The sequence below is a fragment of the Bos indicus genome, chromosome 17 (assembly GCF_029378745.1).
Source record: "Bos indicus isolate NIAB-ARS_2022 breed Sahiwal x Tharparkar chromosome 17, NIAB-ARS_B.indTharparkar_mat_pri_1.0, whole genome shotgun sequence".
Classification (NCBI taxonomy): Eukaryota; Metazoa; Chordata; class Mammalia; order Artiodactyla; family Bovidae; genus Bos; species Bos indicus.
Genome location: NC_091776.1, coordinates 5,114,300 through 5,138,700, shown reverse-complemented (window position 1 = coordinate 5,138,700; position 24,401 = coordinate 5,114,300). Strand labels below are relative to the sequence as shown.

General features: G+C 42.5%; 1 protein-coding gene across 9 annotated transcripts in view; it reads right to left on the bottom strand.

Moving 5' to 3' along the window:
* Positions 1–20,017, bottom strand: part of FBXW7 (F-box and WD repeat domain containing 7) — a 225,205-nt gene extending 205,188 nt beyond the window's left edge. For 4 of the 9 annotated variants that reach the window (XM_070768991.1, XM_070768992.1, XM_070768990.1 and 1 more), the window contains exon 1: positions 18,829–20,001. The gene's annotated coding sequence lies outside the window, so the exon portion shown is untranslated. Of the gene's footprint in view, positions 1–18,828 lie in introns of all 9 variants that reach the window. The other 5 variants (XM_070768999.1, XM_070768998.1, XM_070768994.1 and 2 more) reach the window with 3 other exon arrangements.
* Between the last annotated feature and the right edge of the window lie 4,384 nt (positions 20,018–24,401).

Below are 24,401 nucleotides of genomic sequence, written 5' to 3'. Positions count from 1 at the left end.
CTTCACTTTCACTTTTCACTTTCCTGCATTGGAGAAGGAAATGGCAACCCACTCCAGTGTTCTTGCCTGGAGAATTCCAGGGACGGGGGAGCCTGGTGGGCTGCCGTCTAGAGGGTCGAACAGAGTCGGACATGACTGAAGCGACTCAGCAGCAGCAGCAGCCTCAGTGGGCGACAGTGACGACAGAATGAGTTAACATACACAAGGAACACAGAAGAGCGCCTGGCACACATTAAGCACCCAAATGCTGACATTGATATTATTTTCATAATAATATCATATTATTATAGCAGTTACATCTACAAGCAGCAAACTGTGTATTTGACAAGGATACTGCTGTCCCCCTGTGGTGACTTCTAGTTTTATTTAACTGTATGAGTCTGCCAGGGCATGGTTTAAAATTATTACTGTATTTTTGGGGCTCTTCCCTGGTGGCTCAGTGGTAAAGAATCTGCCTACCAATGCAGGGGACGGGGGTGTTTGATTCCTGGGTTGGGAAGATCCCCTTAGAAGGAAGTGGCAACTCACTCCAGTATTCCTCCCTGGAGAATCCCATGGACGGAGGACACTGGTGGGCTACAGAACAAAGGGCTGCAAAAGAGCCCGACATGACCCAGCAACTAAACAACAAGTAGCAACTGCAGTTTGTAACCTTAATGACATGTTTACAGGTTCAAGTATTATGTCTGCTCCTGTGTTAAATGCTAGTTGAAACTTAAATGGAAACATTAAAAACTGACATTGTAGGGCTTCCCTGGTGGCTCAATGGTAAAGAGTCAGCCTCCCAATGCAGGAGACATGGGTTCAGTCCCTGGTTCCAGAAGATCCCACATGTACCACAACCACTGAGCCTGTGCTCTGGGGCCCGGGAACCAGAACTCCTGAGTGCACACACCATACCTAGAGAGTAGACCCTGCTCGCCTCAACTAGAGAAAAGCCTGAGCAGCAGTGAAGACCAGCACGGCCATCAGTCAATCAATCAAAAGGAAAAAAAACTAACATTTGGGGGCTTTCCTTTGCAAAATAGCTTTGCAGCCACAAAATCAGCATCACCTAGAGGCCTGTTAGAAACACTCAGTCCCAGAAGACCCAGTGCATTTGGCCAAAATAGTTTATGTTTCTTTTCATGGAGAGGATAACGTTTGAGGCTTATTTTTTTCTTAATACTCAGTACTTCCTTTTCTGTGCCTTTAAGGTTCCTGGATGCTATTCAGTCTTTTCAAAGCAGGTACAACACTATTTTTCAGGATATTTTAAAGAGAATAACACATTATTTAGGTCACAGAAGTCTTTCAAACAATATTTTACACAAACCAGATACTAAAATGCAATATTCAAATCCAAATAAATACTGGTTTATACAGCTAATGTTGTTGCTTTATAATCAAAAAATGGTAGAAATCACCAAGGAGTGGGATCAGGTCACAACTGCAACATGAAAAACTGATTTTGGGACATCCTGGTGGCACAGTGGATAACAATCTGCCTGCCAGGGACACGGGTTTGATGCTTGGCCCAGGAAGATTCCACATGCCAAGGAGCAATTAAGCCCATGTGTCACAATCGCTGAGCCTGCGCTCTCTGAGCCCATGCTTCGCAACAAGAGAAGCCGTCGCAATGAGAAGGCTAAGCACTGCAACTAGCAAGTAGCCCGCATGTAGCAATCAAGATCGGGTGCAACCAAAAACAAACAAATAATAACCTTTTCTTTTAATTGATGTCTACAACTGGGTACTTATTTCCCTTGTGGCTCACAGGGTAAAGCGTCTGCCTACAATGCAGGAGACCCAGGTTCAATCCCTGGGTCGGGAAGATCTCCTGGAGAAGGAAATGGCAACCCACTCCAGCATTCTTGCCTGGAAAATGCCATGGACAGAGGAGCCTGGTAGGCTACAGTCCATGGGGTCGCAAAAAGTTGGACACGACTGAGTGACTTCACTTTCACTTTCAATTAAGGTTACAAGATCAAGGCCTTAATCTGTGTATTCAGGGTCTTGAACTTTTAAAAATTAGTATAATGATAATGCAGAGAAGGCAATAGCACCCCACTCCAGTATTCCTGCCTGGAAAACCCCATGGATGGAGGGAGGAGCCTGGTGGGCTGCAGTCCATGGGGTCGAGAAGAGTCGGACATGACTGAGCGACTTCACTTTCACTTTTCACTTTCATGCATTGGAGAAGGAAATAGCAACCCACTCCAGTGTTCTTGCCTGGAGAATCCCAGGGACGGGGGAGCCTGGTGGGCTGCCATCTATGGGGTCGCACAGAGTTTGACATGACTGAAGTGACTTAGCAGCATAATGATAATGATTCATTAGTAAAATAATACAGTGGTTCTCAAAGTTTGGTCCCTCGATCAATAGTATCACTTATGAACTTGTAAGAATTATTTATTACATTCCTGGGTCTCACCCCAGACTTATTGACTCAAATACTAGATTTGGGGACCAGCAATTTATAGTTTAACAAGCCTTCCAGGTAATCCTGATGCACGCTAAATTTAGGAACTCCAACAGTGGTTCTGGTAATAAGTTTTTCATCACTAGCTTGAATTCAGTTCCACCTGATTAAGTGTGAAGACGTATGAATGTTGGAAATAGGACACTAAAATACTGAAACCCAACCTTTACGCCTGGAGACAAGTGCACCTATGACCAAGCCCACGAATTACAAAGACACTATGTGATTTACAGCTGATGTAGTTCAAAGTTATTGCACATTTACTTGACTATCTACTCTGCATGGTTGCAGGGTTATTTATAAAGTTTGTATAACTTTAAACTTTTTACAAAACAACATTTTTTATAATTATGCAAGCTTGCAAAGTGAAAATAAAGCTTGTTTGTCTGAAAAACAGAAAGAAAGTCAACCTGTGGTAGATAATGTGAAAGGAGAAGGCAATGGCACCCCACTCCAGTACTCTTGCCTGGGGAATCCCATGGACGGAGGAGCCTGGTAGGCTACAGTCCATGGGGTCTCGAAGAGTCGGACACAACTGAGCAACTTTCCTTTCATTTTCACTAATGAGCCTAAGAGCTTAAATCCTAAAATCTTGACATGATTATCTGATTCCCTGTATTCCAACCCTAAATTATTTTTTTAATTTTATTTTTAGTTAGAGGATTATTACTTTAAATATTGTGATGGTTTCCAACATAGATCAACACGAATTAGCCACATGCATACACATATCCCCTTCCCTCTCAACCCTAAATTCTTATTTACCAGAACTCAATTTCACTCAGGCATTTTTAATGGAACATAATTCAGTACACTGCTCTTAAGTGTTTACATGTAATTTTTGATAAAATTTTACAAAGCACTGAATTATATAATTCTGAAAGGAGCAAAGTTCAAATATATGTAACCATGGTTACAAATACAGTATTTAAAATACAGTCAAGAGAAAAGAGAAATTCTTTTAGGAAACTTTTTTAAGACCAATATTCAGGTTTAGCTCTTTTTAAGGTAAAAAAATAAAATTTAAAAGTATTTAACTTCCGTAATGAGTAAAAACAGCACACAGATGTCAAGACTGTGCTCTCACTATACTGATTAAATGTAACACATCTCTAAATAAACTAACTGGGTAAGGAACATTCCTGTACATAGTATGAGAAGGAAGGAGAAAGTAATTTTTTTTTAAGTAACAAACTATCTCAGGAAACAAAAACTTTAAGAAACCACATAAAAATAAACTAGATATCAACTTAAAATAATTTATATGTTAGAGATTAGGAAGTGTTGACTCTCAAATTATCTGCTATACCTTCCAGGCATACTAAATCAAAAGTTTTCAAGTCCTAAACAACATAATTTTGAGGCTCATCCCCTAAACAAGACTCTCTTTCAAAAGATTTAACTCTTAACTACAAAACACATTTTACACATAGAAAAAAACTAAGAATCACTTTGCTCCACGATCTTTTTAGATTTTACCTATATTGATTTCTCCTTCTGCTAAAGATGTATCTAAGACACCTGCCCTGATGGTAATACCAAGAGCAAGATTAAACTTAATAAAAGAGGCAGGTTAAGGCAAGCTACTTAAATCACAAGTTTAAATTCTATAATTATTTTGTATAAGGAACATAAACCTGGGAATTGCTTCTCCACGAGTCTATCTGGCTCCTTCCTTCCAACATCTGTACAGGCTGAAATCCCATGACCTTCACCTCCTACCTCAGCACTGCTAGTCACTCCTCCGCTGAAACTCACAAGGCTGCGTCACAGCAATTAGAAGCAGAGGCCACAGAGCTGATGGATCTGAATTTGAAACCCAGGTCTGCAAGTTCAAATTGCTAGCTATATGTTCTTAGAAAATGTTGTGAAGCTGTTTCTTCTGTCATGAAACTGGCTTATTACTACCCATGCATAGGGACTGTTGGTGAGGAATAAATTTAAAAAGCAGTAAAAATCCTTGGCACAGTGCCTGACATATAGCACACATTCAGTAAATGGTAACAATGATAATCAAAACAATGACTGTCAACAGAAAGACAAATACCACATGCTATCACTTACATATGGAATCTAAAACATGACACAAATGAACTTATCTACTAAAGAGACAGACTCACAGACATAGATATCAGACGTGCGGAGGCGGCGGGAGAGGGGATGCATTCAAAGCTCAGTGTTGGCAGATGTAAACTACTGCATACAGAACAGAAAAACAATCAGGTCCTACTGTACAGGGAAATATAGTCAATATCTTGTAATAAACCACAATGGAAAAGAACATGAAAAAATAAATATATACATACATGCATAACTGAATCACGTTGCTGCACAGCAGAAATTAACACAACATTGTAAACCAACTAAACTTGAATAGAGTAAAAAACAAAGGTGACAAAATAATATTCTTTTCATGTAGAGCCTATTAAAAATCTTCCCAGTTGATTTTTCTCTCTTCCACTCATTTTTTAACTTAATATACACCTACTAGGCTGTATAAATTGCCAATATCCATTGGATCATAGAAAAAGAGAATTACAGAAAAACATCTACTTCTGCTTCACTGACTACGCTAAAGCCTTTGACTCTGTGGATCACAACAAGCTGTGATAAATTCTTTAAAAGATGGGAATACCAGACTACCTTACCTGTCTGCCATGAAACCTAAATGCAGGTCAGGAAGTAACAGTTACAACCCAACACAGAACAAAGGACTGGTTCCAAATTGGGAAAGATGTATGTCAAGGCTGTATATTGTTACCCTGCTTATTTAACTTACATGCACAGTACATCATGCGAAATGCTGGGCTGGATGAAGCACAATCTGGGATCAACATTGCCAGGAGAAATATCAATAACCTGAGATATGCAGATGAAACCACCCTCATGGCAGAAAAAGAAAAGCTAAAGAGCCTCTTGATGAAAGTGAAAGAGGAGAGTGAAAAAGCTGGTTTAAAACTCAACATTCAAAAAAAATGAAGATCATGGCACCCAGTCCCATCAGTTCAGTGCAGTCGCTCAGTCGTGTCTGACTCTTTGCAACCCTATGAATCGCGGCACACCAGGCCTCCCTGTCCATCACCAACCCCCGGAGTTCACTCAGACTCACGTCCATCGAGTTGGTGGTGCCATCCAGCCATCTCATCCTCTGTCGTCCCCTTTTCCTCCCGCCCCCAATCCCTCCCAACATCAAAGTCTCTTCCAATGAGTCAACTCTTTGTGTGAGGTGGCCAAAGTACTGGAGTTTCAGCTTTAGCATCATTCCTTCCAAAGAAATCCCAGGGCTGATCTCCTTCAGAATGGACTGGTTGGATCTCCTTGCAGTCCAAGGGACTCTCAAGAGTCTTCTCCAACACCACAGTTCTAAAGCATCAATTCTTCAGTGCTCAGCTTTCTTCACAGTCCAAATCTCACATCCATACATGACCACTGGAAAAACCATAGCCTTGACTAGACTGACCTTTGTTGGCAAAGTAATGTCTCTGCTTTTCAATATGCTATCTAGGTTGGTCATAACTTTCCTTCCAAGGAGTAAGCATCTTTTAATTTCATGGCTGCAGTCACCATCTGCAGTGATTTTGGAGCCCCCCAAAATAAAGTCTGACACTGTTTCCACTGTTTCCCCATCTATTTCCCATGAAGTGATGGGACCAGATGCCATGATCTTCGTTTTCTGAATGTTGAGCTTTAAGCCCATCACTTCATGGCAAATACAGGAGAAAACAATGGAAACAGTGACGGATTGTTTTCATGGGCTCAAAAATTACTGCAGATGGTGACTGCAGCCATGAAATTAAAAGACGTTTGCTCCTTGGAAGAAAAGTTACGACAAACTTAGAAAGCTTATTAAAAAGCAGAGATATTATTTTGCTGACAAAGGTCTGTACAGTCAAAGCTATGGTTTTTTTCAGTCGTCACGTATGGATGTGAGAAAGTTAGTTGCTCAGTAGTGTCTGACTCTTTGCGACTGCGTGGACTGTAGCCTGCCAGGCTCCCCTGTTAACGGAATTCTTCAGAGAAGAATACTTAAATGGGTTGCCATTTCCTTCTCCAGGGGATTTGCCCAACCCAGGGACTGAACCATTTGAGCCACCACGGAATCCCAAATGGATGTGAGAGCTGTACCATAAAGAAGGATGAGCACCAAAGAATTGATGCTTTTGAACTGTGGTGTTGGAGAAGACTCTTGAGAGTCCCTTGGACTGCAAGGAGATCCAATCAGTCCATCCTAAAGGAAATCAGTCCTGAATATTCATTGGAAGGACTGATGCTGAAGCCAAAACTCCAATACTTTGGCCAGAGCTGACTCATCAGAAAAGACCCTGATGCTGGGAAAGATTGAAGGTGGGAGGAGAAGGGGACGACAGAGGATGAGATGGTTGGATGGCATTACTGACTCAATGAACATGAGTTTGAGCAAACTCCAAAGGCTGGCGTGCTGCAGTCCATGGGGTTGCAAAGAGTCCAACACAACTGAGTGACTGAGCACACACGTGGCAGCCAATGTTAGGTAGGCATTTAGGGGGAGGAGATACTTCTTGGATCCTGTGTGGATCACAATAAACTGTGGAAAATTCTTCAAGAGATGGGAACACCAAACCACCTGACCTGCCTCTTGAGAAACCTATATGCAGGTCAGGAAGCAACCATTAGAACTGGACATGGAACAACAGACTGGTTCCAAATAGGAAAAGGAGTACGTCAAGGCTGTATATTGTCACCCTGCTTAGTTAACTTCTATGCAGAGTACATCATGAGAAACTCTGGGCTGGAAGGAGCACAAGTTGGAATCAAGATTGCCAGGAGAAATATCAATAACCTCAGATATGCAGATGACACCACCCTTATGGCAGAAAGTGAAAAGGAACTAAAAAGCCTCTTGATGAAAGTGAAAGAGGAGAGTGAAAAAGTTGGCTTAAAGCTCAACATTCAGAAAACGAAGATCATGGCATCTGGTCCCATCACTTCATGGGAAATAGATGGGGAAACAGTGGAAACAGTGTCAGACTTTATTTTGGGGGGCTCCAAAATCACTGCAGATGGTGACTGCAGCCATGAAATTAAAAGATGCTTACTTCTTGGAAGGAAAGTTATGACCAACCTAGATAGCATATTGAAAAGCAGAGACATTACTTTGCCAACAAAAGTCAGTCTAGTCAAGGCTATGGTTTTTCCAGTGGTCATGTATGGATGTGAGATTTGGACTGTGAAGAAAGCTGAGCACTGAAGAATTGATGCTTTTGAACTGTGGTGTTGGAGAAGATTCTTGAGAGTCCCTTGGACTGCAAGGAGATCCAACCAGTCCATTCTGAAGGAGATCAGCCCTGGGATTTCTTTGGAAGGAATGATGCTAAAGCTCAAACTCCAGTACTTTGGCCACCTCATGCGAAGAGTTGACTCATTGGAAAAGACTTTGATGCTGGGAGGGATTGGGGGCAAGAGGAGAAGGGGACGACAGAGGATGAGATGGCTGGATGGCATCACTGACTCGATGGACGTGAGTCTGAGTAAACTCCGGGAGTTGGTGATGGACAGGGAGGCCTGGCGTGCTGTGAATCATGGGGTCGCAAAGAGTCGGACACAACTGAGCAACTGAACTGAACTGATACTTCTTGAAAAATGAGGAAGAAAGAATCCTTGTCCTCAAAGAACTGACCAACCAGGAAAATAGAAATAACTATGTTAAGTGCTATAAAAGCCACACAGATACCATGGGTAACCAGAAGAAAAAACATCTTGTCACACTAAGCAGGACAGGTTTCCTAGAAGAGAGGGTAGTTGAGTCTTAGATAAGTGTTCACAGATGAAATGAAAATAATACTCCAAGCAGAAAAAATAGGAAGATGCAGAGACACTCATAAAAGTATATACACATGTACACATACACAACACACAAAATGCATAAATATATACACTGCACACAATATCAGTTTTTAGTTACAAGTGAAGGAAGTCAGTATTTATACAGATCTAACTAGCAAAGTACCTTATACTACAAAGATAATAAACAAAAGAGAAACTGCTTAATGATAAAGCAAGATTTCCCAACCTTGGCCCCACTGACCTTTCGGACCAGATAATCCTCAGTTGCAGGGTGCTGTCCTGCACCATGACTACACCTGGCCTCGACCCACTGGATACTAGAGCACCCCCTCACACACGCCTCCCTGGCTGTGATCACCACAAACAACATCTAGATATTGCCAAATGTTCCCTGAGGCTACTGCTATGTGCTAAGCAGTGTTCTATGCTTCTCATCTATTATCTCATTTAACCTAACAACATAGTATCAGTGAGGTAGTTTTTATTTTCTCCATCTTACAAATGAAGAAACTGAGGCCGAGGGTTAAAAAGCTTGCCAAAAAAATCACACAGCCAGCCTGCATGGAACCCTACACAGAGCTCCGGTCCCTACTAAAAGCACCATTCCGTTGTCTCTTATTCACGTTTCAGCCTTTTTCATCTGATACTTGAAAATATTATCTGGAAGTAAAAACTATAATAATCCACACAAGTGTAAGTTAAATAAAAAGACTCAACCTCAACTCAGGACAAATTAACAAGTATTTTTTAAGCACTAACTGTATGTATGCCCAGTACCAACTTTAGGAACTAGATATGTGCTATTAGGGTGCTCCTGCCACAAAGCCTCTGAAGCACAGCAACAGGAGCAAACACCAAAGACCCACAGGTGAAGACCCGCAGGGCTGGTCAGTGGAGGCTCAGACATAGGAGGCCAAACACCGAATTTCACAGGATGAGACACGGGTCATCTGCTCTGCTTTTACGTATTCTGTACCCTTCAACCAGAATGGAAGCCTCAAGAGGGCACGGATGATAATGTTCTGTTCACTCAGATCAATGCCTGGCACAGTAAGTGTTCAATGAACATCACTGCTGAATAAAAGCAGTATTCAAAGGAGTGACATATTCAAAAACAAAGGTCACAAGGGCCTTGAGCAACACAAAAATAACAATAATAGTATAATATTTATTACTCTTGCAATAATGACCATTTATTGAGCACTAACTCTGAGCCAGACACTGTGATCCATTATCTTAACCCTCTTAACCTCTAAGAGAGAGGTACTATTATCATCATCTCAGTCTTACAGGTTCACATACTGAACAAATAACTTGCCCAAGGTCACAAAGCAGCTCAGATGGAACCTGGGGCTGTTAACTCCAAGGCCTACCTCTCAGCTACTCTGTCACATACAGAGAATCACAAATACCCTTCTTGGGCAAAGCTAGGGAAATGTGGCCAATGAGGGGAATGTGGTCCATGAGGAAAAACAATGAAACAGAACAAAAAGGAAACTCCAACATACTCAAAAACTGTATGTCCGCCCCTCCTCGAGCAGGTACTATGGAAATTTTCCCACCCTAGAATACACAGATTATCCCACACAGATTAAGACTTCAATGGTTTAAATAATCCAGATGTTGAAAAACTAGGAACTAGAGTCAAGCATCTAATCGACATTTCAAAGGGTGGTAGATAACAAGTGGTAACACCCCACGTCCACAACCCAGAGAAATAACAGGGTGTGGCCTCTGACTAAGGCTCATCTCAACAAGTCCTGGGCCTTCTCCCCAACCTGCTGCTTCGTTCCCTCCTTCACTGGGTGTCTCCCCTCCTCTGCACATCCCATCTCTCCTCTCCTCCTAACAGGCCTTTACAAAACTTGTAAATCTTTTGTTTCCTACTCTAAATTTCTAATATAGTGAGTTAAAATTTCCATATTTCTCTAATTAAAAAAAAAGCCTACCTATGTAATATTCAGGTAGAAAAAAATGTTCCCCATTTATTACAGCTGCATTCCAAAGATTATATTATCAAAGTCACCCCATCAATGAAGAGACCACCAATCATGCAAAAGAAAGCTAATGACCCATGTATTTATTTATATAGCCTCTGATATTACAGACATAATAAACAAACAGGAAGAAATTAAACTCACTAGGAAGACTATGCTCTTCTCCCACCTATCCAGTAACCTATTCATAACCATAATTCTTTCTGAAAATGTCTAAAATGGAAAGAAGCATAACTCCAGAATTAAAACTCCAATTGCAACCACCAAAGAAAAATATTTAAGAGATTGAATTTGTTTAAAAATTAAAATATTCGTTAAATTACTTAACCAGAGATCCACTAATATATGTCTATCTAATTTCTGCATGAGAACGAGGACAACAGTTGGCAAGAAAAACAGTGCTAAGGAACGTATCTCAGTCTTTTCTTTCTGCCTTCAGATTGTTTTCATACACTTATCTTAAACATACAGTTCTATTAAATAAACAAACTATGAAGATATAGGCAAACTGTTCTCAAAATAGAAATACTTTCCAAATACAAAAAACTATCAAGAAGCATTTATTTCTTGAACTGGCCAATAGAAGAGTGATTCTGCCAAGTAAAGGAAAAGTTATTTCTGAAAGCTGATCCTGCATTTAATAAATATTAAGCATGAAAAGGGAATATCCCTTCCTCCCTCTCATCATTTTAGAAAAAGAAGAAAGCTAAAAATTTAGTTAAAACAAAATCACCTAAATAAAATTCCTTCCATCTTAATTTGAGATGTACTGATACAAATAAAACTTATTAAATTTCATGATTTTTTCAAAGTTTTTTATTCTCAAGTGTTAGAGATGGACAATTAAATGGCTTGATAACCCAATTACATACTGCTATTTCTAAATGGACAATATAAACCATAGTCACTTTCAGACATAATCAATAAATTATTCCAAAAAGAGTCCTTTCTAATCTAAGCACTATTGAGGTCTTTAGGGATAAATTCAAGTTCTAGTTATGTTTAAATAAGTCTTTCTTTTCTATAAATAATAAGCACAGCAGTTCTGCCATTTCTTTAAGATTTTTTTAAATAAAAATGTTAATGAATCATACACTGTTTCAGAGGCTTTTGAAAACACTGCAGAATTACTTTAGAATAATTTGTTAAACTCAAGGCTGAATTTACGTGTTGGGCAATATAAAGCCTGACATTAGCCTTCTGTCTATGTTATACTTTAAAAGATCTTTACCTTTTATCTTTTATACTTTAAAAGATAGTAAGTTAACAGTCATGGGTCATCTTACTATATGCCAGGCACTGGAAGAGCTTCACATATGTTTTACATTATCCCATTTAATCCTAACAACAACCCTGTGTAAGACACATCCCCATCAATAGGTGATGAAGTCGATAGCAAAAGGCTAAGTAGCTTGTCCTAGGCCACAAAGGTAAGGAAAGTATTGCCTAACTAACAGGGCTTCTGCTTCCAGAGCATCAATGTATTTTATGAGAGAAATGAGAAATTAGCAACATGTTGTGTGTTCCAGGTATGTATAATAGTTTCTACCATTAGACAGTTCTAAGTTACCCACCATTGTAAGCGGTGCTGGAGACGACTCTTGAGAATCCCTTGGACTGCAAGGAGATCAAGCCACTCAATCCAAGAGGAAATCAACCTTGAATATTCATTGGAAAGACTGATGCTGAAGCTCCAATACTTTGGCCAGCTGATGCAAAGAGCTGACTCATTGGAAAAGACCCTGATGCTGGGAAAGATTGAAGGCGGGAGGACAAGGGGACAACAGAGGATGAGATGGTTGGATGGCATCACTGACTCAACGGTCATGAGTTTGAGCAAGCTCCAGGAGATGACAGAGGAAAGGAGGACCAGCGTGCTGCAGTTCGTGGGGCCGCAGAGAGTTGGACAAGACTGAGCGGCTGAACAACAACGTTAGTGGGGCAAGTCCTTCTCAGACCTAGAGATGTTGTGCAAAGGTCTATTACTACCCGCTAACTGCCTAAAAAGCACGCCATCCTAAAAGTCTCACTAAGATACATACTTTCTTCCAAAAACAAACCAGCAATTTGTTTTGACACTTCCCATCTGGCCTAACATATATTGATGGGTTCAGGATCTTGTCCTATGGTGAATCTCTCAGAAGAACGCCCAAGTGATATTAAAAATACTTTGCACCACTATCTTTTTAATAGGTCCTAAATTCCACAGCAGCCATGAAGGAGCATCTAGCATGACTCGTGTGCACACAGACACACACACAGCTCATGCAACCTCCTGCCTAAAGCCACCAGATTTCCAGTAGCTAACCTTTAGCTGGAAAAACAGGGCGGAGGCGAAACAGCAAAGCAACAGAAACCGCACAGTATCTGACTGAGCTACAATCCATCCCTTAGGTGAAGGGGAAGAGAGCAAAAAAACAAGATACCAAGCAATAACATCTGTTGCATTTTGTTCATTACTTTTCAACATCCAGCATCGCAGGATAATACAACACAAACATATTTTCTTCTATTAGCTTACAGTTTTAGAGAAATCAGTTGTTACTCAAAACTTTTTAAGGGAACATTTTAGAAAAACTGCTATACATTCTGTCACTCAATATCCAAATCAAGCACAGATATTCCCTCAAGTATTTCGCAATTCTGATGACAGACTAGGACGAACTGCTAACTATACATGTGTGTAAAAGTGTAATTATTAGAAAATATATATCCCATAGTGTTCAGAAAACGTCCAGCAGATTTAGAAAACACTCTAAACCTGTTGTAAAAGGGATGAGGATACAGTATCAATGAGGTATCACAAGAAAGTAGCCAAAATCTACTACACTGAGGCATCAGACAGACTGGCTTGCCACTGGGTAGGGAAAAGACACAAAGTAGAAATGTTTAACAGCAGGAGTCCATTATTTGGAAACAACTTTACTCATCTGTTGGTAATGACAATTCAGCTACAAGTTAAAAAAAAAAAATTATACACCTCTCTTCCCTAGTCCACTGAAAGTGTCACCAATATAGAATATTTCTATTTGGAATATTTGCAGATAGGAGACAGACACCTTGTGTCTTTTAAACTGCCACTAATCCTTAAGCTTGAAATAAAAGGAAGACTTGAAAAGAGCAAAGAAACAATCCTCTCCTAATGAATGAGAAAGCAAGGTCACAGTAACCTTCTTTCTAAAAGGTATACTAAAATTGTCAGGCTGTGTAAAATTGTCAGACTCCTTTTTTAAAAGAAGAGGAACTGAAGTTATCAATTACATGTAGAAACATTATGAAAGTAAAAGCAGGTTTGAAACTAAAAAGTGGTCACTACTGCAAGAATAATCCCTTCCCCTGCCTGAGATAAATAAGTCCTATGAAACCAGGGTAAAAATATACCACCATCCAATATTAACAAATGAAACAAAAGTTTTGATATTAGCTATGATGCAACATTGAACAAAATGAACTGTCCTTTCTAAACAACACATTTGAGATTTATTTGTTGGGTGAATCTATAACCCATGCTACATTTAACCTTAAGAACACAGCAAAACTTTTTAAAGTACACAATTAAGTGATTTAAGTGATCAGTTAAGATCTAATACTTGAAATTAACAAAAATTGTGGAGCCAGTAATTCTACCCACTGAAGGGCACTGCAAAAAGATCACCAAAGCTTTAAGAAACAGAAGGGTCAAGCTTTAAGGATCTTAAGGTTTGATTAGCACTTTCACCTGATTCAAACAAACCATGAACAATTCTAATTTTACATCTAAAGTAAATGCTCTACAGCTTATTTTCAGAACCTTTCAAAATTATACTCACAAGTTTCTTCAAAGATACTTCAGAGATGCTTCTGGCCCCGATACACAGCCAGTATATCACCATATGGCACCTTATATGCTATGGTGTCTTTGAAAGAGAAATTCAGCAGTCCCTACTCTTTGGTTGCATCCCTTTACAGATGGCATTGCCTCCACTCCTCGGCCCATAGGTTTCATCACTGTGGAGGCAAAAGGACCTTTGAATAGAAGACTCTGCAGGATCATTTTAAGACAGCCTCCAGGAAATACATCCCATTGAGAAAGCAGAGACCAGCTAAAATAGCCAGTCCCAGCTCTGTAGTGGAAGGGAGCTCACACATGTCAGTGGGCTTGGCAGTGTTTTAGACCAGGGATCCCTAAACTACCAGCCAAACCCAGTCTACCTGGTTTTTATGTGTATGGTTTTATTAGAACACAGTCACACACATTCACTTACATACTGTCTGTGGCTGCGTTCACACTTCAACAGCAGAACTGAATCTTTGCAACAGAGCCCATGTGGTTCACAAAATCTAAACTATTTACTAACTGGCCCTTCACAAAGAAAAGTTTGCCAACCCCTCCTCTGCACAATGAGATGCTGGAGGGAAACACAAGGTTTCTCCAAGAACCACCTTCAAGTATGCGAATTGGGCTGCTGCTAACTACATGTGGGCTTGGGATCACCCAATGTTTAAACACACACACACACAACTCTTTTATTCATCCCAAATGAGTCCCAAAGTTGCTAAGGCAGAGCACACTCGCTACTACAAGCCCCATCTTCCCCACTGTCTTTACTAGTAGATCAAGTCAACCCAAAAAGGCCCTTTAAAGTTCATCAAAACACGACTTCACCTGCAGAAAAAATGTGGAAACTAGAGGGTGAGAGGAGAAGGCAATGGCAACCCACTCCAGTACTCTCGCCTGGCAAATCCCATGGACGTAGGAGCCTGGTGGGCTGTAGTCCATGGGGTCGCTACGAGTCGGACACGACTGAGTGACTTCACTTTCACTTTTCACTTTCATGCATTGGAGAAGGAAATGGCAACCCACTCCAGTGTTCTTGCCTGGAGAATCCCAGGGACGGGGGAGCCTGATGGGCTGCCGTCTCTGGGGTCGCACAGAGTTGGACACGACTGAAGCGACTTAGCAGCAGCAGAGGGTGAGAAGAGAAGACACACACGGCACACATCCCAAGTCCTGGAGCCACCTCAGATGCAGCGCCCTGCCTGAACAGCTACGGCCATTCCCACTACTGCTCTGAGGAAGAAGCCAAAGAAGCTACTAAACGGTGATCAAACGAAGGAGCACAAAAAAGCGCCATAATGTATTTCCTACCTCGTAATCCTTAATCCTTGTTAGATGCTGATGATGCTGTGCTGTGCTCCGTCGTGTCCAATTCTTAGGAGGCCCCACAGACTGTAGCCCACCAGGCCACTCTGTCCATGGCATTTCCCAGGCAAGAGTACTGGAGTGGGTTGCCATTTCCTTCTCCAGGGGATCTTCCTGACCCAGGGATCAAACTGCATCTCCTGCATTGGCAGGTGGATTCTCTACTATTGCATCACCTGGAAAGGCCTTGTTAGAGAATACCCTATATGCAACTTTCACTGCAAAAATTTTTAATATTTTTAATTTCTTAAAGATCAGTCTTCCAGTGCCTATAAATGCTTCGAAGATGTCTAAATTCTTTTAAGTGCCAAATTGGTTTTTGCTTGTTTTTTAATAGAAAGGTTTTTAAGGCATTTTCAGCATGCTGTGCCAACACAGGGATATCCCCTCCATTGTATGGGACACAAAGACACGCACCAACTGCAGCAGGGGAAGTAGCCTTCTCTGCCAGCTATTTTTAGCACCACTTCATCATGTTAAAGACCAAACTTAGGATAATAATGAAAGGCAAACTTTTAAAAAGATGAATTTGATGAAACAGATCTGTCCCTTCTTGTATAAGTTCCTTAAATCTGAAATTTTATATATTCTTCTGAACTTAAATCTCAAAGGACCTATATAGCCTATGAAGAGCTTGTTAGCTATTTCAAAGATAACCATATGCCCTAAGACTGAACTAGCGGCCATGTTTAAAGCTCATTCCTTCCTTTTCAATTTCAACTCTCATTCACTTTCAGTCTCATCCATTCTTTGTTCTTCCTGTATCTTTGCTAACAAATTCCCCTCCTCCCAAGTAAATGTACCCATTTTTCGGCTCATTCTCTCCACAAACACTATAGAGAGACCATAGTACTTAATAATGACTCCACTTTTCAGCATATTACTCTCCATTGTACTGTTTTGAAACTGCATCGGTATCCAACTTGAACCCTAAAATGTAATGTCCAAAACAAAGTCCATTGCCCCATTTTAAATTACTGTTTATAAGAAACCACTAGTACCATACTAACATACTGGGAGCATCTTCTCCTCCACTCTTGCATCTGTTACAGCCCTTTGGTTGACTGTGGTGTAAAAATGTTAGTTGCCTAGAACACTAAAATCCTAATCCAAGTGCAATGCCTCTTGGCCTAAAATACAATTTATCCTCAATGGTCTAAAACTACCCTCTCAAAAACACTACTCTCAATTCATTCTTCGGACTGTAAACGTGTATCCACACAAACTGGCCCTAAGCCTACTCAACAAATTCCCACTGTATTCCCCTAAGTTAACTTCCTAATTACATGTGTCCCTCACACCCTCCAGTTCCAAGAGTTCAAAACACTTTATCTCCACCTGTTCTTTTCTTCCTAAAAAAACACCTTCCCCTGACTGAGATACTCCAGTAAGTTCTGTATAGTCCAACATCAACATCTAATGAAATCTGTCCAAATAAATTTACATCTATAAGGCACCAAACAGCAGCCAACAGAGTGGTCATGGATGGAAACTAGTCCATTCTCCCTTTCCTACAATTCTGTGCAAGTTCCATTGCCTCTGCCGCCCAGACACAAAAGCATCTCAAAGGCAGGGACCCTCAAATATTTTGCTGTTTTTTGCTACTCAAATATGCAATAAAATACCATGATTTTTAACCAATGTATAGTCAAAACAATACAAGTCTTAAAGTTGTAAACAACTTTCATGGAGTATAATATATGCTCAGATTAGTTTGTTGCTCTGTCCTCCTTTCCGCCCCACCAAAATAAGCCTATGCAAAACTACATTTCTCTTCCTCCTATCTTTCTAAAGTATGGAATATATGACTTCCTCAAGGTCACGAAATAACAGATCTGCAGACATTCGATGCTGACTCCACATCTAATACTACATACACTGCTCAATATTTTGATGTCAGTATCTATTTAAAAGAGAATTTAAGACTTCTAACAAAAGCATAACAAGAACAAGGCATACAAAGAGAAACAAAACAAAACACCTGGAGAAGTCCCAGAGGAGGGCAAAGTGATGATGAGCGTGGAAGAAATCATTCTCAGACAGACAAAAAGTCAGGAAAGATGATGGTAAAGAGAAGCAATCAACATCTACAAAACCAGGAAAAGATGAACGCCAGCTTGTTCTAGCAGTTCTCAAAACACAAATTTGGGATGTGTCTTGAAACTTGAGACAGGTTTGAGAGAAATAAATGAACCGTTACATAATTCAGAGGCTAATAAAGTTGTAGAATTCATTTCTTCAAAAGACAATTCAGGATGAAAAGTGTTTCGAGAAAGTTTTTAAAAAGATCCTGAATGAAAAGAGCATAGATAACCGCATTCCCACAAACTTTCTACATTCATTTCCTCTAAGCCCCTCTCAGCAGTGGCTTCAGAGAGTGTGAGTTCACACAGCTGTCTGGAGGGGCCCTAATTCTTAGTACTGCCTATGTTCTGTTAAATAAAATTCCACCGTACGCTTATGGTCTGTACAAATATATGAAATGTTAATTACTTTTCCTGCACCTTAATTTGGCACACAGAGAGGATATCCAAATTACAAATAAAAGATTTTACAGACTTCACTTTTAAAATAAAGGAAGAGGAAAAACATTCTTCTTCAAAGAATTAAACATCAGAAGTTTCTCCTCACTGTATAGAGAAGCATGAGATAAATAAGCAAAGCTTCAAGTCATCAAGTAGGACATATGCTACCAAAAAATAGCGCTTAAGGAAAAATTTAGTAACTTTTTTTACTGGTTAAAGTACTAAATTCTCTCCCCCAAATCAGTTGCGATTCATAAGAACCCAGAATTTCCTGAGTAACTGCAATCTGTTAGTATCCTCCGGATACACAGGAATTACACCCAGGAAACGAGAAGGTAAAAAAAATAACTCCTATACCAGTTGCTCCTGAAATGAAATCTCTCAAAGAAGACTGACCAAAAAAAGTTTTACTTTCAGGGGTTCACAGTGTCAGAGCTTCCCCCTTGGGAACCCAAATGAGTTGCCCAGAGCCAAAAACTACAGCGCAGTTTCCCACCCGGTGTACCAGGAAAAGAGATATTACAGAGATGTCCTTTGTGCGCATATAGACTCGGGCTTCCTCAATTTCCTTTTGCTAATTACTGGCCAGAAAGGTGCAAGTGTCCACTTTGAAGAAAGAACTCCTCGAAGAGAAACCTGTGCGTATTCCACGTACCCAGCGCTAAAGGTCACAAAACACAGGGCTGCCGGATGCCTCTCCCGGCAGCGAGGACTAAGGTACCCCTCTCATCTACACACTCCCAACACTCCTGGAAAACATCGGCCAAACTCCAGAGGACGCCCCAGCATCCTCCCCATTTCTACACCCCCCCCCCCAACTCCCCTTCCCGGGGAACTCACACTTTAGAGAAGAACCGGCGGCGCTGAGAAAGCGGGCTGTTTCCTGTCCTCCTAGGGACCGAGGCGGCAGCCGCGGCAGCTCCGGCGCGTTGCTGAGCAAGAAGCGGGACTGGGACCGCCAAGCCGGGCGGCCACCCGGGTCTCTTCCGCGCGGCCGGAGCAGAGGCGGCAGCGGCGGCCCGGCTTACCTCCTCTTTTCCTCTTCCTGGGTCTCTTCAGGCTGGGTCTTCTGCCCGTCCCGGGCCACTTCTCCCCGACAGTCCCGTTTGGGAGGCTCCGGATTTTTGTTTTATAAAGTTTCTTCTGGGCGGAGGCTGCGGCCGGCCCCCCGGGTCCCCCCCGGCCCCGCCGCCCTCGGGGCTGGGGCAGGGAGGGGGCTCTAAGAACTCCTCCCGGAGTCCTTGCCGAGGAGCCGGGGGGCCGGCGACGGGCCGAGAACGGAGACCCCCCGAGGGGGCAGAGGGGCGGGGGAGGGAAGGGAAGGACGGCGGCGTCGGTCCCGCTGTCCCCGCCGCCCCGGCCGCCGCTTCACATCGGGGTCCCCGCCCCCCCAGCCGGGGGGCGTCTGCCCGGCGTGGAGCCCCGGCTCATGCACTCCGCGGCGAGATGCTACGGCCCCGGGCGGGTGGCCGAGGCGGCGGCGAGGTGGGGGACCCGGCCGGCTCCGCTCGGCGCCGCCCCCGCTCCCGGCTCCCGCATGTGTCGCTGCGGCTGGGACCCCCGCCCTCCACCTTGGGGGTCCCTCGCCCCGCGCCCCGGGACCAACAGAAGCTCCGGCCCCTCCTCAGCGTCCTCTCCCCGCGGAGCAGCGGACTAGTCCCGGTCCGAGGTAGCCACCTCCCTGCCCCCCAGCCACCGGCTCCGGCTCGGGCTCCGGCGTGTGCAGCCGCGGCTGCCGGCCGGGAAGGTGAGGGGGGGAGAAGAGAGGTGGCCGCGGCTCCCGCCGGCCCAGGTCAGGGCAGAGGTCCTGGCGGCGGCCGGTGCACGGGCGCTGGGTCTCTCAGATGCTCCCTGGCTCTCACGCTCGCGGCGGCGGCGGCGGCGGTAGCGCCCGGAGCTCAGCTCGCTGTCTCCCTCGCTTAGTGCGGGGCTCTCGCCTCACTCCAGAGAGAGGGGCGGGAGGAAAACGGCGCGCAACAATGACGCAAGTCACCTAGCAACCGCTCTCTCCCCCACCCCCTCCCTTCTCTCTCCGCTCGGAGGCTCACTCCCCTAGTCTTTTTTCACCTTTCCGACCACCCCGCCCTAGGCGCCTCTGGCGCGCTCTGATGACGCTCCAAGGGAAGAGGAAGTCGGGCTCGGCGAGCGGGTGGGTGCGCCTCGGGCCGCGGACTCGGTGTCGCTGCCGCCGCCTCTACGGCCGCGTCAGAACAGAAGAGAGGAAGGGGAGGAGCCGCGTGGAGCCTAAGCTGCCGCCTGAGCTTACCCCTGACCCGAGGGCGGTGGAGAGAGCTTGCTCTGTAGCGGTTTCCTTCAGAGCAGGTGGTGACTGCTCCTTGGGGAGCAAGGAGGAGGCCCAGGCCGCGCGGCCATGCTCGGGCGCGCACCACCCGAAGGTGAGGCATTTGGCCCCAAACGGGCCTTCGGAAAGCCCAGCTGCTCGAGAAGTTATCTTACAGCTTGATCTGCCGCACCTGCTCGAGGGCGCGAGCGCCCCACCCTTCCCCTGGTGTGGAGCGACACCAGCGCCCGATGACGCGTGGTCAGGCAGAGCAAATGTTTGATGAATGAATGAATGGCTCCCTCACTCGCGGAGCTCAGAGGAGTTTGACGGAAGTCCAAGCTCTTTGTAAACTGCGTAGCATTTGTAAAGATGCGAGTTGTAACACATCCCTCTTACCCCTCTCCCCCCGAAGGAAATGGGGCTGCGGTTGAAATGAGTCCCAACCTGAGTCTTAAGTGAAAAAAGAGGCGAACTGCTGGGACGAAAGAAGGGAGCCGTCCTCCCAGGGATTGTGGCAGTATTTTTGACTTTTCAGGAAGAGGATTTAGTACTGATTCCCTTTAAGGAATCATTCATGTTTGTGGCTTGGAGCTTTGGAAAGCTGGTATTGGTTGTTAATCGGTGTCCATTATTGTAATCAAGAAATTTTGGCCTGTGTTTCAGGTCTGACTCAAAGGCTATTTCCTTTCTAAAATAAATATTATTACTATTTATACTGGTTTTCCTACAGGTGTTATCCTGGAAAGTAAATTCAAGTAAAAACTCATGAAGTTGACAGTGTAGTTCTCTAGGACAGGAAATTTTAAGATAAAACGATTTCAGATTCCTCAGAAATCTGTCTTGCACCTGTCCTGATGAATAGTGTGAGAAGGGGATAAAAGCAGGGACGAAAGGAAGCAGATTCCGCAGTTGGGTCTCTGGACCCTGGCGCGCCTTACCTCTTCCGGAAGCAGCGATAGTGACTGTTACGGATCTTTCTACCTCAGGGGATAGGGGCAGGTTTTTATATAAAGATCTGGGGAGCTCAGAGTTTCTGCCCCTGCTGCCACCACCATATGCAAATACATCAAGGAACCTTGTAACTGGGTAAAATACAAGGGCTCGTTTTTATTAAAATGCTGCAGAAAAAGTAATGGAAGGAGGGGGTGGGGACGGATATTGCCAAAGCAAGAAGAGACTGATAAAGTAGCTCTTGCCCGTTCATCCAAGTTCTAAGAGCCAGGTTAACCCTCCTGTGTTTAAGTTACCCTAGATTTGACTCTCTTCTTATGACTGGTCCCTGCCGGATCCTTCCAGATAAGACTCACAAGGAATCTGAACAGCAAGTGATGGCCCCACATGGCTACATGTGTAAATCATTTGGGGTTTTGCTCCTCTTCCTAATTTTTTGATGGAAATTGAAGGAATAAAATACACAGATTGAGGGGATTTTGTAAAGCCTAGCACCACAGATTTCTGTTAACTTTGGCTAGAAGAAATGCAAACATCAGAGCTCTGCAACCCAGCAGAGGACACCTCCAGGGCAGTGTGTAACCAACCACATGGAGCTTTTCAGCAGCCTGATTGGTTTTCGTTGTCAGTGGTTCCACCAGAGAACCTTGGTGCTGAGAGGCAGCGTAGCAGGGAGGAGAGCCCTCAGCCAACTACTGATGAACTTCCAGCTGCACTAGCTTACTAGGCAAGACCCACCCAGTTCACCACCCGGTATGCTGACTGGAGGAAACAGCTGGAACTGGCGGCTGCAGAACAGGAAGCTCCTACATTGCCAACTTGGTCTGCATCTCTTCAGTGCTTTCATTTCTTACTACTCCAGAGAAGAAAACAACTGGTTCATTCGAAATTCAAAAAAAGAAATCTGAAGTTTTAGGATACAGAGTTCTTTCCCTGGCTCATCAGTTTGTGTATAATAAGGATCTGGGTAGTATGTTAAAATATAACAGAGGGATATTTGTATAGGGTTCTTTTCTCCTACACTTGAAAGTGAGCTCGTATGAGAAACCATTTTATCAGCTTCATTATCCCACACCAGTAGTTTTTTTGCTGTAAAAGATTTCATAAGCTAAATTCTCTAGCAGTATTTCTTTCTAGAAATTCCATCTACAATATTCAATTACTTTTAGTGGTTTGATTGTGAAATATGCATTAAAATGCATAAAGCAGTTACTCAGTAAAAGGAGTAATTGTAAAAGAAGCCTCCATGTAACCAACCAGGTCAAGAAATGGAACATTTCCAGCACCCTAGAAGTACCCCAGTGGCCTTCCTGAATACAACTCTTTCCCGCCCTTTTTGAGGTAACTGTTATTCTGACTTGAGTGATAGCCATTTCCTTGCTTTTCTCTATAGTTTCATTACAAGCATGTGTATCTCTAAACAACGTATTATTTGGTTTTGCCCTTTGTCTTGGAACAACAGTATGTAACCTGTTTTGATTACAGCTTTTGCTCAACATGTTTTTTAACCCGTCATACGTTGTTTGGGTTGTTCGTATAACTGTAGTTTGTTCATTTTAATTGCTGTTTTATGGTGTTCCATTATAGCAATATGGCATAATTTATTTAGCCATTCTATTGTTGATGAATATCTGGGTTGTTTCCAGTTTGAAATTGTTGTAAATACTGCTATAAATATTTCTTGCATATGTATTCCATCACATCTGAGTTTCTGTATGGTGTATACCTGGGAGTAGTTACATGTGTTCTAGATTTGAATGAATAATTCCAAGCTGTTTTCTAAAGTGTTACACTCACACCAGCATTGTATGAACCTCATGTCCACACCCTCAACCACAATCGATATAGTCAGTCCTTTTCTGTCTTGCCAGTCTGGTGGGAGTTTGAGCTTGCATTTCCCTAATTGCTGATGCCGATGAGGACTTTTTCATATACCAACTGGCCATTTGTATTTCTTTTGTGAGATGTGTTATCATTTTCATGCCTAATCACTGAGATACAATTTTCCAATATCCTTATAGTCCATATTTGAATAATATATGTCAGGTAAGGTAATACTACCAAATGAGTTACATTTGGGACAAGTTCTTTCCAAAACAAGAATAATTATATTAATAGTTTGTCTAATTATCTCTTATGAATTTGATGATAAACTTCTTAAGAGTAGGTCTATAAGGCTATATTTTTTACATTCCAAATAATGTCACACTTTGAACTATTAAATCATTGCTGGAATCCCTCATGGTGCTTTGGTGTGACTTAGTTTTCCTCAAGTATGTAGTCAGATGTTTATTCAATGAACCTGTGTAACTAAACTCTTGCTTTGTATTTTATAGGCAACTATGTAACAAATTGTTTCACCTGCACAAATTTTTTTTCATTTCCATTTTCATTCATTTTATGAAAGTTACAATGGCTTTTTCTTCCCTCCTAGAATTCCTGCTAAAATACATGTTTTCTTTTTCTTTTTAATTTTACCCATTAATATCAAATACATACCATCCATGTCACTACCTGACAAATTTTCCCAAGGTATTCTATTTGCCTATTTTATCATGTTCTTATCTGTCAGTTCTTTGTTTGGAGTGAGTGCTGTTTTAAGATTGGATGAAGAACCACAGAAATTAAATCACTTAACCAGGGTCAGAAGATTAAATAAAAAGGAAGCCTGGACTCAGCCCCAAGTCTTCAAGTAGATTGCTTGCTGTTACATCATACACTCAGGCAGCAAGGCAAATTAGTTCCACTGGTCTATGGAATGTTGTTCACCTCCACATGGCAAACCTCATATTCTACCATTGGATAAGGTTACTTTATTTTAAGCCTAATAGCTCTAGAATCAGATTAAGATTGGTACATATAAAAATAAAAGAATACATTTGAATCAGTTCTAATGAGGTGGATGAAACTGGAGCCTATTATACAGAGTGAAGTAAGCCAGAAGGAAAAACATAAATACAGTATACTAACGCATATATATGGAATTTAGAAAGATGGTAACAATAACCCGGTGTACGAGACAGCAAAAGAGACACTGATGTATAGGACAGTCTTATGGACTCTGTGGGAGAGGGAGAGGGTGGGAAGATTTGGGAGAATGACATTGAAACATGTAAAATATCATGTAAGAAACGAGTTGCCAGTCCAGGTTCGATGCACGATACTGGATGCTTGGGGC